A 13942-nucleotide genomic window follows, 5' to 3' on the forward strand; every position below is an offset into this window, starting at 1 on the left:
CTGTGTTTTACTGTAACTATATTTATCTAGTTAGATATACATTTTGTTCAATGCGTGAATTACTTTGTGTTGTAATTTTTCTTGGTTATTACTTGCTATTTGGTTTCTTCTCTCATGTCTTTCTAGTTTGTATGTTTTTTTTTCTACCTTTCAGCACATACGATGTCATTACTTTGATTATCTTGATCTATGTTATTATCATTGTGTCAAATGGTGTCTTATTTTATGTTTTATTCCAGCTTGTGTTTTTAATTCTGTATTACTTTTCTTGTGTATTTTTTGACCCGATGCTGGTTTATCTCATATGTTTTTCATTTATTTGCTTAGGTTCACCGTAAATAATTCAAGAAAACAAACGGACAGAAAAAACAGAAAGAGGGCACCTCTTTGAATTTGTATAATTTGTTTATGTTTTCTTCTGATTGATAAAAAACAACTCTTTCTCCATTGCCTTTTTGTCAGAAGTCTTGTTTCTTTTCCCCTATCGAGCTTAGAAAGGGTTATTTGGCTACTATGCTAGGATGAAAGACGCAGTTGCCTATACGATGACATGATATGTGAGGTATGTTTATCATGCTGCTATTTTGTCTTAATCTTCTGACGTGTTTCTTTCATATGCAATGTTTGCTCTTCCAGGAAATGTTTTTAGGCTTGGATTGAATGGTTTTTTGTGAATCTTGTGACATTTATTTTTTCAGGTTTATTAATAATGCCACGATGCTGGTCAGAGATATAGGATGCTAAACAACAAAAACTGTTCTCCTGCACGCGAATTTCTGTGATTAGATATACATCTAGCTATCTTGCTTCCATCCTTGAATTATTTTGTGTTCTGATTTTTGTTTGTTATAACTTACTATTTGGTTAGTTTTTCATGTCTCTCTATTGTAGGGGGTTTCTTTGTATCTTTTGCAACATAGGATGTCATTAGTTTGATTATCTTCATGTATGTTATTATATTTGTATGATATGGTGTCTTATATTTTTTTGTTTTATTCCAGCTTGTGTTTTACATTCTTTTAAATTTTTTTTTTATGTTTTGACCCGATGCTGGCTTATCTCATACCTTTTGTTTGTTAGCATAGGTTCAGCAGTCAAGAATTAAAGAAAACAAAGGACATAAATAAGAGAAAGAGGGGACCTCTTTAAATAGGTATAATTTGTTTATGTTTTCTTCTGACTGATAAAAACCACTCTTTCTCCATAGCCTTTTTTTAGACGTCTTGTTTCTTTTCCCATATTGAGCATAGAAAGGGTTATTTGGTCATTATTTTTGTTATTTGGTCTCGATGATGATGTGATTTATGATGTATGTTTTATCACGGGGCTATCTTGTCATATGCTTGTTTTTTGTTTCTCTCGTGTGCATAGTTTATGGTTTAACAAACATGTTTAGGCTTTGTGTTGAATGTTTTTAGTGTGACACTTGTCGCATTATACTTTATCAGGTTTACTTATGAGGGTCAGATGCCGATAAGAGATATATCATGCTTTATCATGCAACTGTGTTATGTTGCATGCATCTTTACCTGGTATGCTAACATCTGCCTCTCTTGCTTAAATGCTAGAACAATTTTGCATTGTGATTTTTATCAGTTATTGCTTGCAATTTTGTTTCTTCTTCCATGTCTTTCTAGTGTGGATGTTTGCTTTTTAAATTTGGCACATAGAATGTCATTATTTTGAACATCTTGATTTATGTTGTTATCTATGTGTAAGATGGTGTCTAGTTTATGTTTTATTTTAGTTTTTTTTAATTCATCTTCATCCAATGTTGTTTTATCTAATACATTTTTTCTATATTGGCATTGGTTCAAGATGAAAGAAATGAAGAAAATGATGGGCGTAAAGAGGAGAAACAGGACAACTTTAGAAATTGGTATAATGGGTTGATCTTTTCATAGGATTTGTAATAGCACCCTTTATGTGTCGTCCTTTTGTTTAACGTCTTGTCTCTTTTCCCCTAGTGAGCATAGAAATGGTTCTTTGGCTATTATACTCGCTAGGAATACCTAGTCGTCTACATGGTGATGTTATTTATGAGGTATGTTTAATATGCTGGTATATTGTCTTATCTTGTTACTTGTTTCTTTCATATGCAAAGTTTGCTTTTAAAAAAACTTTTTTAGGCTTTGTGTTGAATGGTTTTATAGTGAATCTTGTGATATTCCATGCTTTATCAGGTTCCCTTATGAGGATCCGATCCTGATTATAGATATTCCATACTTTAGGACGCAAGTGTGTAATCTTATATGCATCTTTATCTTGTTAGATATATCTTTGGATGTATTGCTTTAATTGCGGGAATATTTTATGTTTTCATTTTTCATGTTTAATACTTAGTATTTCATTTACTTTTTGTGTCCTTTATTGCTGGTGTTTTTTTGTATCTTTTGGCACATACGATGTCATAATTTTGATAATCTTCATTTATATTATTATCGTTGTGTGACATGGCTTGATATTTTATGTTTTATTTCATTTGTTAATTCTTTTATTATTTTTGCTTTAGTATGTTTTGACTCGATACTGAGTTATCTCATATGTTTTTTATTTATTTTCATAGGTTCAGATTTAAAGTAATATAGAAAATGAAGGACCAAAAAAAAACAGGGTACTACTTTAAATAGGTATAATTTGTTTATGGTTTCCAATGATTCATGAATAACGCTCTTACTGTGTTTTCCTTTTGTTAGATGTCTTGTCTCTTTTGTGATACTGTGTTTCAAAAAGATTCTATGGCCATTATTGTTGTGAGCAAGATGGACTTGTGTACACGAATTTAAATGTGATTTATGAGGTATGTTTTATGGTTCTGTTTTCTTGATGTTAATTGTTATTCTCATATGCAAAGTTTGTTGTATAAAAAAACTTCTTTTGGATTCGTGTTGAATGTTATTTTTGTAAATCGTGTTTTATTTATTTCGTTGAGTTTATTTTTGACGATCATATGCCCACAAGACATAAAGTAGGCTTTACTATACAATCGGCTTTTCTATAGTCAGCTTTATATGGTTGGGCAAAGATATGTTTATCTTGTTTCAATCATTTACTTGTTGTACCTTGTAATTTTTCTTTATTATTATTTGCTATTTTTTTTTGTTTCCATTTCTATCTAGTAAGAGCATATTTTTGATATCTTTTGGAATGTACGATATTATTTTTCTGATTATACTCATATATGTTTTTTATCTACATGTAAGATTGTGGCAAATCTGATTTTATATCTGACCTTGTGTTTTTAATTTTTCTAATATTTTTGATGTTGTAAATAATTTTCCTGGCGCTGGTTTATCTCATAAGTTTTTTATTTTCTGGGGTAGGTTCACATTTCAAGATATGAAGAAATGAAGGGCAGAAAAGAAAAATATGGCACCTCTTTAAATACGTATATTCTGTCTTATGTTTTTTAAGACATGAATAGCGCCCTTTCTCTGTTGCCCTTTTGTTAGATGTCTTGTCTCTTTTCCCCTTCTGATCCCTAGAAAGTTTCTTTGGCCACTATTCTCTTTACCAAAACAGAGTCATATACATGAACTTGTTAATGTTATTTATGAGGTATTTTTATCATGTTGGTATCTTGTCGTAGATGTGATTTGTTTCCTTCATATGCTAAGTTTTCTGTTTAAAGAAAGTTTAGACATTGTGTTGTAAGCTTTTTTTGCCAATTTTATCTTATTTAGTTTTTTACGTTCATTTATGAGGATCATATGCCACTAAAATATATAATATGATTTAGGACAGACTTGTGATTTGCTGCAAACATATTTATCTGTTTAGTGTTAATCTCATATTTAGGGTTTTAATTCGTCGTTGGTTATTGAGATTATTTTTTCCCGCACTTAAGAATATTTAGCTAGTGGTAAGGACCATCTCCATGGAGAATGATGATTAAGGGTTTAATTTTCTACAATGTTGACTATTGAGACGATAAAATAAAGATAAGAATATAATAGGTGAAATAGCAATATCGAGTAAAAGGATGTAACAGTTATAATTAATCTTTAAATAAGCAAAGAAAAAGGAAATGAATGTAGAATTATGTGAAATGATAGGCGAATGGGGTGGAGAATGTGATGAATATGATAGTGATTGAGTGTGTGAACAGTGTGGTGATAAAGCGAGAGATGAGATGGTATGTAAGGAAGTTGAATAATAGTGGAAAGATGATAATAAACCCTAATTGAGCTAAAGAAAATGTCAGGAAAAGAAACAACATAAGACGAGGATGCTTACCTTAGATCCTATTGTTCCACCAGGATCACGATGATTTGCGATTACCGGTAAGATCCCCTGCATTTCTAATGCTTCATGCCACACATCCATGACGCCAAGAACACATTTGATGGATCTCAAAACTCACTATCTTTCAATCAGCCCTTAAGCAGGAAGCAAGTTCAAGATGAATCTCATAGTTATCCAAGCCTCTACTTTTAGATCAGAGGATATAGATAAAAAGAGGAGCAAGAGACAAAGCAGTATTGAAAATCTCAGCTCAATCAGACCTGTAGATCGCCATATATCACAATTTGGACCAATCCTAGACTTTCATTGCTATCTCTCTCCTCGTCAGCATCTCTAACGCCTCCTTTTATTCTGTTTATGTTGAACCGTCACATTGTTAGGATTTTGGGCCGCATCATCTGCCGTGCTCGCATCTTTTAAAGCTGCCACATGTACCTACAATTGGTAAATGACAAAAGACTAGTCAATATACTATTTAAATATATATTATTATAATATTCTCACATGAGTTGCATCATCGCTTTTCTCATTTTTGTCCAATCATTGGCTGACACATGCACACCACATGTACATGTGGCACCATGTGGCATGGCCACACCGCCCTAGATGCCTTCGTTATTTGTTCCAACGTGAGAGAGATAGAGAGAGAAGAAAAAATTGGGTTTTGTCTTTTTGTGCCTCGACCCATGCAGCACTTATTGTAAAAAAAAGGTGTCCTTTTTTCTATTTGATCCACGTCACCCCTATTCCAGAAAAAAAAGTAAAAAATATTTTTTATTCATTAATGTTACTATGGCATCCCTTTTTGCAATGTCATAACAGCGTTACTTGATGATTGGTTTTTCTCTGTCATTAAGTGAGATTAATGATTCGCTGTAGCCAATCATTAGGCAAGCTCCTTTTGTTAAGCGTTCGACCAATAAAAAGGGGACAGGTAGCGCCTGCCAAAATAAAGGATTCAAAATATCTTCTAAAACTCATGTGAAATAAAATAAAACCCAAAAAATACAAATTAATAGATTTTTCCACTTAGAGAAAGCATATATTTACAAGTTTAATGTCCAAAACTTCCATAACAGTTATATTCTGACTCACAAAATCATATCTTTCAGAATCTCTTGTTAGAAAAAGTCCCCAAAAATACATAGAAATACCAAAAGTTAATAATATCACTATATAAATGAATTTAATCATTTTAAGCTCTTTAACATGCATGTTTAGTTGAATTAATGCAAACAACATGTAATATGGTATGATTAAGGTCCTAAAAATGCATGTTATCAGTTAGATATATATTTGTTCTTCTTTCAATGTGTGAATCATTTTGTGTTGTATTTTTTCATGCCTATTTATTTCTGTTTGGTTTATTTTCCTATAAGTATCTAGTGTGTATGTTGTTGTGTCCTTTAGCACTTAGGATGTTATCTTTAATATTACTTTTATTTATTTCATTATATTTTTCTAAGGTGGTGTCTAATATTAGGGTATATTTTAGTTTGTTTTGGTGATTCTTCTATTTTTTTTGCTTTGGTATGTTTTGACTTGATGGTAACCTATCTCATAGATTTTTTATATAATGGTGTAGGCTAAGCTTTAAAGATAAGAAGAAAATACATGACAAACAATGAGAAACAGGGTACCTCTTTAAATAGGTATAATTTTGTCATGGTTTTTTATGATTTATGGATATCCCTTTTTCTCCGTTGCCCTTTTGGTTAGATGTCTTGTCTCTTTTCGCCTATTGAAGTTAATAGGGTTCTTTGGCCATTATGTTTGTGAGCAAGATGGGTCGTCTACATGATGATATGATTTATGAGGTATGTTTTGCCATGATGTTATCCTATCCTAAACTTGTTTAATGTTTAAGAAAACTTGTTTAGGCTTTGTGTTAAATGGTTTTATTGTGAGTCTTATTATATTTATTTTGGCAGGTTCATTTATGATGATCGTTTGTCGCTAAGAAATATAGCAGCCTTTACGGCACAACTTTATATGGTTAGATAAGCATTTGATTATCTTCGTTATATCCATGAATTATTGTGTGTTCTATTTATTTTTTGTTATTACTTGATACTTTATTTCGTTTTCCATGTCAATCTAGTGTAGGTGTCTTTTGTAATCTTTGAGCACTTCTTTTTTGGCAAAAAACACGGTGCTGGGTACGGCTAACCATGCCCTAAACCGATCTAGCCATGCCATGGATGCCACCCAAGGAGATTTTATATATCAAGTGAAGTGCTTATAAACGTCTATTGGTGTGGAATGTGTGTAAATGTCCCAATAACACCTCACCCAGGCCCATGATGGAATAGAGAAAAATATACAAAGGTGATATTGGTGCACCTCCGGGAGAAGGCAACTGGCACTGATAGCATGGCCGTATCCCTTAGAGGTGGTGATACATGGAATTAAGCAGTATTCACACCATCATCAGATATCATCGTGGAAGTGTGCAAAGGGTCTTGTAGTTGGGCGAGAGGTCACGCACTCCTTCATCTAGTGCTCCACACAATATGCCACTCATGAGAGCCAGCATTAGATAGGATACAACACATGTAGAGAGCGGGCAAGCTGAGGTTCTCAATGTGATGGCAGACACGAACATTCTGAGGAAGGTCCTGCCAAGGGATGTATAGGGAAAGGGTGTGAGAGCATACCACATAGTTGGCAAGGGCCTCCACTGTCTGGTTCCCCTCGTGAAACTAATGACGAATGCTGCCAAGCATGGGCAACATCGCATGATGTCTTACAAGACTCTTTAGAGACGCCATTGGGAGCATGAACCGGCGCAAAGCATCTTGACCAACAATTATGATTCCAATTAAAGGATAATACTATGGAGGTTTTGCTCCTCACAAAAGGAGCAATCCATCATCTATCGCCATAGTTTCGATTGTTATATTAGTCTTTACTCTATAGAAAGATGAGAAAGCAAAAATGATACTCATTGTGTAGTCTTGTAGGATACTACCTCCACATGCTAGGCCCGGGTTCCCTTTGGTCGCACCATCCACAGTGAGCTTTATAAAGCTTATTGGTGGAAGATGCCAATGGACAATCTGCACTCGAATGGTGATGGAAGTCAAAGCCACCGAGATTTCCCATGTGAGAAGTGTATTTCATGCAAGTGGAGAGTGTCGAGCAGTGGGTGGTACAAGGTGATGCGTTCTCCACAGCCATTGTGTGGCAGGATGCATGACGTCTAATGTTCTCATGGTAAACCCTAAAAATGAGAAGAATTTTTCACTTCTCATAGCTCCCATAGTAAGTATGCTATGGTTCTATGTAGATAAAGGCTAGGTCAAAAGTGTGTTTATGAGATAAAGATCTTGTCAACATACTCTATTGGTGTTAGGGTAGTATAGGTGTGTAAGAGCGAACGTCAATGGTGAGTAAATTGGCACCATCAGCCTATATCAATCTCACTATGGAAGAAAATGTGTTCCATTGTCTCAACCTGAGAATAGATTGGGTAACAATGGCTTCCCAAACTAACTGACCAATATGGGTCACCTGATCATCAATAGGGAGGCCACAGTGCATGAATCTCCAAAGGACGAATGAGACCCGAGTAATAACTACTGAATACCAAATGAGTGGACCCCAAGTCTGTGTAGGTAATCTCTTTCAAAAGTGATCCCAAGGGACCGCATGAGACATTCCCACCAAGTGTGAGTATCTTGATAGGCCGATTTGAGGAGGTACATATTGCGGTAGTCATAGTCGGCGGTACGGAATCTAGCGGAAGGCCATGTTGCTCTCATAGGAGTCACATGTTCCCCATAAGTAACTGTGCCATGGTCAAACGTCGGCTATGGTGGACAAAGTTAGGGTGGCAAGCTAAGGGTGTGTCGGTGAGTCAAGTATCATACCAAGCATTAATCGTGCCTTGTGTAACATGCCAACGTGTCATATTGGATGTCTCTAGCCAATGACAATACCAAGTTTGCTACCTTTTTTGGCCCTTGAAATCTGACTCTCTATGAGCCCACTCGCCATACTTGGCCGATATGAAGCACACCAATGGGGAGCGCATGGTACGTATACGCCACACAAGCTTCTTCTAAAGTATGTTTTGGATGTCATGAGGGCACTTGGTCCCTAGACCCCTTCATCCATCAGTCGACAGACTTTCTACCAAAAGACCCAATGGTGTCTATGACCTCAATCGAGGTGACCCTGCCATAGAAAATGTGTGCATAGGCTCTATACGGAGCAAAGAACAGTGATCAATAATAAGTGTACGGCTAGGATATTCAAGGAGAAGCTCATGAGGATGTATCTTATGAGTTCGATGTGCCCCAAGGGGACAGAAAGTGAAGTGCTCATCCATCTAGTTTCTTTCTCATCTTGGCCAACAAGGCATCAAAATAATGATATCATGTAGGGCCAAGAAAGATGGGGCATCCAAGATAGTCGAAAGGAAGGCATCCTCGTGAGGATCAAGTATATTGTTTGATCATATGTGAGAGCTCTACAGTGGTGGATGGTTCGAACATAAAGCTACTCTTTGAGGCGTTAACAATCTGGAGGGAGGCTCGCTCATACGCAACCAGTACACTCATAAGCCCCTTAATGTATTTTTTAGATCCATGGATGAAAATAATAGCATCATCTACAAATAGAGAATGTGAGATGATCGGGCAACCTCTTTTCAAATAATATGGTTGGATGACTCCTCGGGCGGCAACTCATGTGAGTGAACGGATTGAGACCTCTTTCATCAATATAAAAATGTAGATAGGGTCACCTTGCCATAGACCTCATGTGACAAGGAAGAAACTAATGGAGCTTCTGTCAACCAACGGAGAGAAATGGTTCCCTCTAATACAAGCAGAACCTAGAGCCATGAATGCATTGGTGAAACCAAAGCGTCGTGACACTGTGGTAAGGAAAGTCCACTCGACTCTATCAAAGGCCTTCTCCATACCCAGAATATGAGTGTCTAGTGACTCTGCTAACTTGTGAAATTGTGTGATATTGTTGTGGATCTATTGACCTTTGACAAAACCCCCATACACAAGAGAGATGAGTATATCAAAGAAGGTCACAAGTCTATTGGTAAATATCTCCTTGATAGCTTGCACGAAATATTTGCCAATTATATTGCAAGGGAGAGAAATTATTTGAGCACTTAAGATCTTGATTATTTATTTTGTTCATTTATGTTTTCATCTACGTCAGAAACCTTGCACATAAGATATACGAGGGCCACTTTCTTCGAGGATGTGAGATCTTTTCATGGTGATAGTACCATACCTATAGAGAAGTAATCTTCCCACCTCATGACCACTAGCTCTGTCCAACGCCTCAAAGGACCTGCTTAATGTAAGTTTATTACAGTTTTCATTCAATCTCATCTCTTGTTTGCACTGAAAAACACCTAATCCTGGCGGAATATTAGGATCTACACTTGAGAGGAAGTATTGACACTTAATAGACTTGCATTAAGGTAATAGAAACTTAGAATTCTATTTTCCCACCATTCTCTATCCACTTCCCCTTCGATTCCATGACTTTCTCACTCTAAACATCTGTTTTCCTTCTTTTTCTCTCTAGAATCATCTACATCTCTCTCTAAGCCTTCTTACATAACTTTAGTTTGTTTCCCAAAAATTTTGTAACAACAATCCAACCATTTCATCTTCAAATTCCACTCCCAACATCTCCTACACCATTTCTTCACTATTTCTCTCTATCATTTCATTTCAACCACTTTCTCTCTCTAAGATCCATTCGATTCTCTTTTTAAGACCCTCCATCATATCGCTACTTCATCTATCTAGAAAATTGCATTAAAAAATCACCATTTACATTTTTAAATCTCAGTTTTCCCATCGGTCGCTGCTTATGTGTGGTGTTGTGCTCTGCAAGGCAGCGTGTGCGGCAGGAACACTTTTCGCCCACTGGTCGCATGTGCGCGCAGCGGTGCTCCTGCTAGACAGAAGAGTGTACCCCCTTCAGGACTTAGACAAAATTCGGTTGAAGTTCAAGAGCAGCTAAACCGGGCACAACCAGTCTGAACTAGACTGAACTGGCCTTGGAAAATTAAATCAATTTCTGCAATTCAAAATCGTAAAAAATTAGTAAAAAATTTCAAAAATTAATATAATCAATTTCTAATAACTCTGGGATTTCAAAAAATTTCTAAAAAAATCTTTACGTGGATTATTTCTAGTGGTCTTTGTTGTGAATTTAATTCCAGATAAATCTATGAGTATATCTTATCTAATTCTAGTGCTAACTATAGCTTGGAAAATAAGTATCATATATTTTAATGTTATTATTTGGATTTCTAATTCAATTTAAATCCTATAAAACTACATAAATTAACCAAAAATCCAAAAAAATCCGAGAAATCATATTTCTCAATTATTAACTTATTTCCAAGCTTTGGAAATTCAATTTCTGCGTCCCCGAGGATCGACCTCTTACTTAAGTGGAATTTTCACAAATATTATTGGCTAAGTGTAGATTGAACCAATGACTTAAAACCCCCAAATTGGTTTCTTTGTTATTAAATATTATTTTGTCTATTTTTGCAGATCTACCTAAGATGGTGTGTGTTTAGTGTTTTTCAGAACCTATGATGTCATTTTTTATAATGGATTTATGTTTTTATCTTCGTGTGCAATGGTGTGTTATTTAATTTATTATCTGAGCTTGTTTTTTTAATTCTTCTATTATTTTTGCTGCTGTTTGTTCTTTTGTCAATGCAGCTTTACTCATATTTATTGTATTTTTGGTGTAAGTTAATATTTGAGGATAATAATAATCGAAGGGCAAAGAAGAAACATAATGGGTACATGAAAAAATATGTAGGTATACTTTGAAAATATTTTTTATGATTTATGCATAGCTCTTTCTCCATTTCCCTTTTGTGAAACCTTTTGTTTATTTTCCCCTATTGAGCCTAGAAAAGGATGTTTAAACATTTCTCTCTGTAGGAAGATGGAGTCGTCTATATGGGCTTGTGATGTGATTTATGAGGTATACTTTATCGTATCCCTCTCTTGTCTTAATATTATTTTTTACCTGCTTCATATGCTAATTTTGTTGTTTGAATGAACTTTTTATGCTTGGTGTTGTACATTCATTTTTTTAATATTATTTTAATTTTTTTATCAGGTTGGTTTATGAGGATCCAATGTTGATAAGAGATAAAGTATGATTTACAATGCACCTCCATTGTGCTGGAAAATTCTTTATTTGGTTAGATATGTACATTTGTCTATCTTACTTCAATTCCAGAATTACTGTGTGTTGTATTTTTTCTTTGTTATGCTTGTTATTTGGTTTCTTTTTCCATGTCTATTTGGTGTGGCTGTTTTTGTTTGTTTCTTTCAGCACATATGATGTTATTATTATGATTATTTTCATTTGTGTTATTATCTTTGTGTAAGGTGTTGTCTATTTATGTTATAATCCAGCATGTTTGTGTGATTCTTCTATTATTGTTGTTGAAGTAGGTTTTTTACCCCTTCTGATTTATCTAATAGGTTTTTGTGCGGCAGGTTCACAATTGAACATAAGAAGAAAGCACAAGACAAAGAACACAGATACATGGTACTTCTTGAATTATGTACGTATGATTGATGACTATCACTCTCTGTATTTTCCTTTTGTTAAACCCTATGTTTCTTTTCACAAATGGATCTTAGAGAAGGTTGTCTGAACATTACGCTTGTGTCTGTTTGCCTTCACATCCTAAGTTTGCTAATTGAAGAACCTGATTTAAGCTTGGCATTTATGTTGCTTTTGGCAATATTCTTTTATTTATTTTCTCAGATTCACCTATGGGAACCTAATCAGATAAGAGACATAGTATGATTTATAATGAAACTGTGTCTGTCTGCACGCCTCCTTATATTGGAAGAGATACATTTGTTTATTTTTCTTCAATGCTTATATTATTCACCATTGGAATTTATTATTTTTAATTACTCACAATTATGATTGTTTTTTTCTATCTAGTATGGGTGGTTTTAAGTATCTTTTAGCACTTCGGATATTGGTTTAATCATTATACTTATTTATGGTTTTATCTTCATGTAAAATAGTGCCCAGTTTAATTTTATATCAAAGCTTGTTTTTTAATTATTTGATTTTTTTATCTTGTATGTTCTCTTTCTGATGGTGGTTTATCTCATACATTTTTCATTTATGGGCGGAGGTTCACATTTGAAGATAAGACTAAGCGAAGGACAAAGAGGAGATAAACCAGTACTTGTTTAAATTTGTTGGCATACTTTGTTAATATTTTCTTATATTTTATGAATAGCACACTCTCTTTCTTTTCCTTTGTCAAAGTCTTCGTTTGTTTTCCCATGTTGAGCTTACTAGAGGTTGTTTGACCATTATGGTGGCTAGCAAGACTCTGCCTTATATATGAACTTCTGATGACCTTTTTAAGGTACGTTTTATCATTTTGCTATCTTCTTGAAATCTTGGGTTTGCTTCCCTTCATATGCTAAATTTTCTATTTAAACTAACTTGTTTACGCTTGGTATCGTATGTTGTTTTCCAGAATATATTTTTATTTATTATGTCAAGTTACTTTATGAAGATCCTATGCCGATCAGAGATATGGCATGCTTTACGTGACAACTGTGTTCGGCTCCACACTTGTTTACATAGTAAGATAACATTTGTTTATCTTCCTTCATTCCCTGAATTATTGTGAGTTTTATTTTCTTATTTTTTATTATTTTCTATTTTGATTTGTTTTCGCGACTATATAGTGTAAGTGTTTATTTCGGTATCTTTTAGAACTTAGGAGGCTATTTTTTATGAGTATTCACATTTATGTTTTTATCTTCGTGTAACTTGGTGTCTACTTAAATATATATGAAAGCTTATTTTTTATTATTTGATATTTTCGTTCCTGCCTATTCTTTTCCTGGTGCTGTTTTATCTCATACATTTTTTATATATTGGGGCAAGTTCACATTTGAAGATAAGACTAAATGAATGATAAAGAAGAGCGATACCGATACTTCTTCAAATATGTAGTTATACTTTGTTAATATTTTCTTATGATTTTATGAATAGAACTCTCTCTTTGTTTCCCTTTTGTCCAACTCTCTGTTTGTTTTTCCCATAATTAGCTTTAAGAAAGCTTTTTTAAACATTAAGGTCGCAAGACACTGTCATATATATGAAATTCTAATGATGTTTATGAGATACATTTATGGTGTTGCTATCTTCTTGTAATATTGTGTTTGTTTCCTTTCATATAATAAATTTTCTGTTTAAAGTATCTTGTTTATACTTGGTGTTGTATTCTCTGTTCTTCAGTTTTATTTTCTTTATTATGTCAGGTTTATTTATGGATATCCTATGTCGATCAGAGATATGGTATGCTTTTCGGTACTACAGGTTTCAGCTGCATGCCTCTTTACATGTTAAGAGAACATTTGGTTATCTTCTTACAGTCCTTGAATTCTTGTGCATTCTGTTTTGCTATTTGGTATTGCTTACTATTTTGTTTTATGGCTATCTAGCGTGGGTGTTTTTTTGTATGTTTAACTACTTAGGAGGTTATTTTTGAATTATTCTGATTTATGTTTATATCTTCATGTAAGAGGGTATCGAGTGTAATTTTATATTAACGCTTTTTTTAGTTATTTGATATTTTCGATCTCGTCTATTATTTTCCTGGTGCTGGTTTATCCAATACAATTTTTTTGTTGGGGAA

Source organism: Wolffia australiana, chromosome 4 (assembly GCF_029677425.1).
Source record: "Wolffia australiana isolate 7733 chromosome 4, ASM2967742v1".
In the NCBI taxonomy this organism is placed as follows: Eukaryota; Viridiplantae; Streptophyta; class Magnoliopsida; order Alismatales; family Araceae; genus Wolffia; species Wolffia australiana.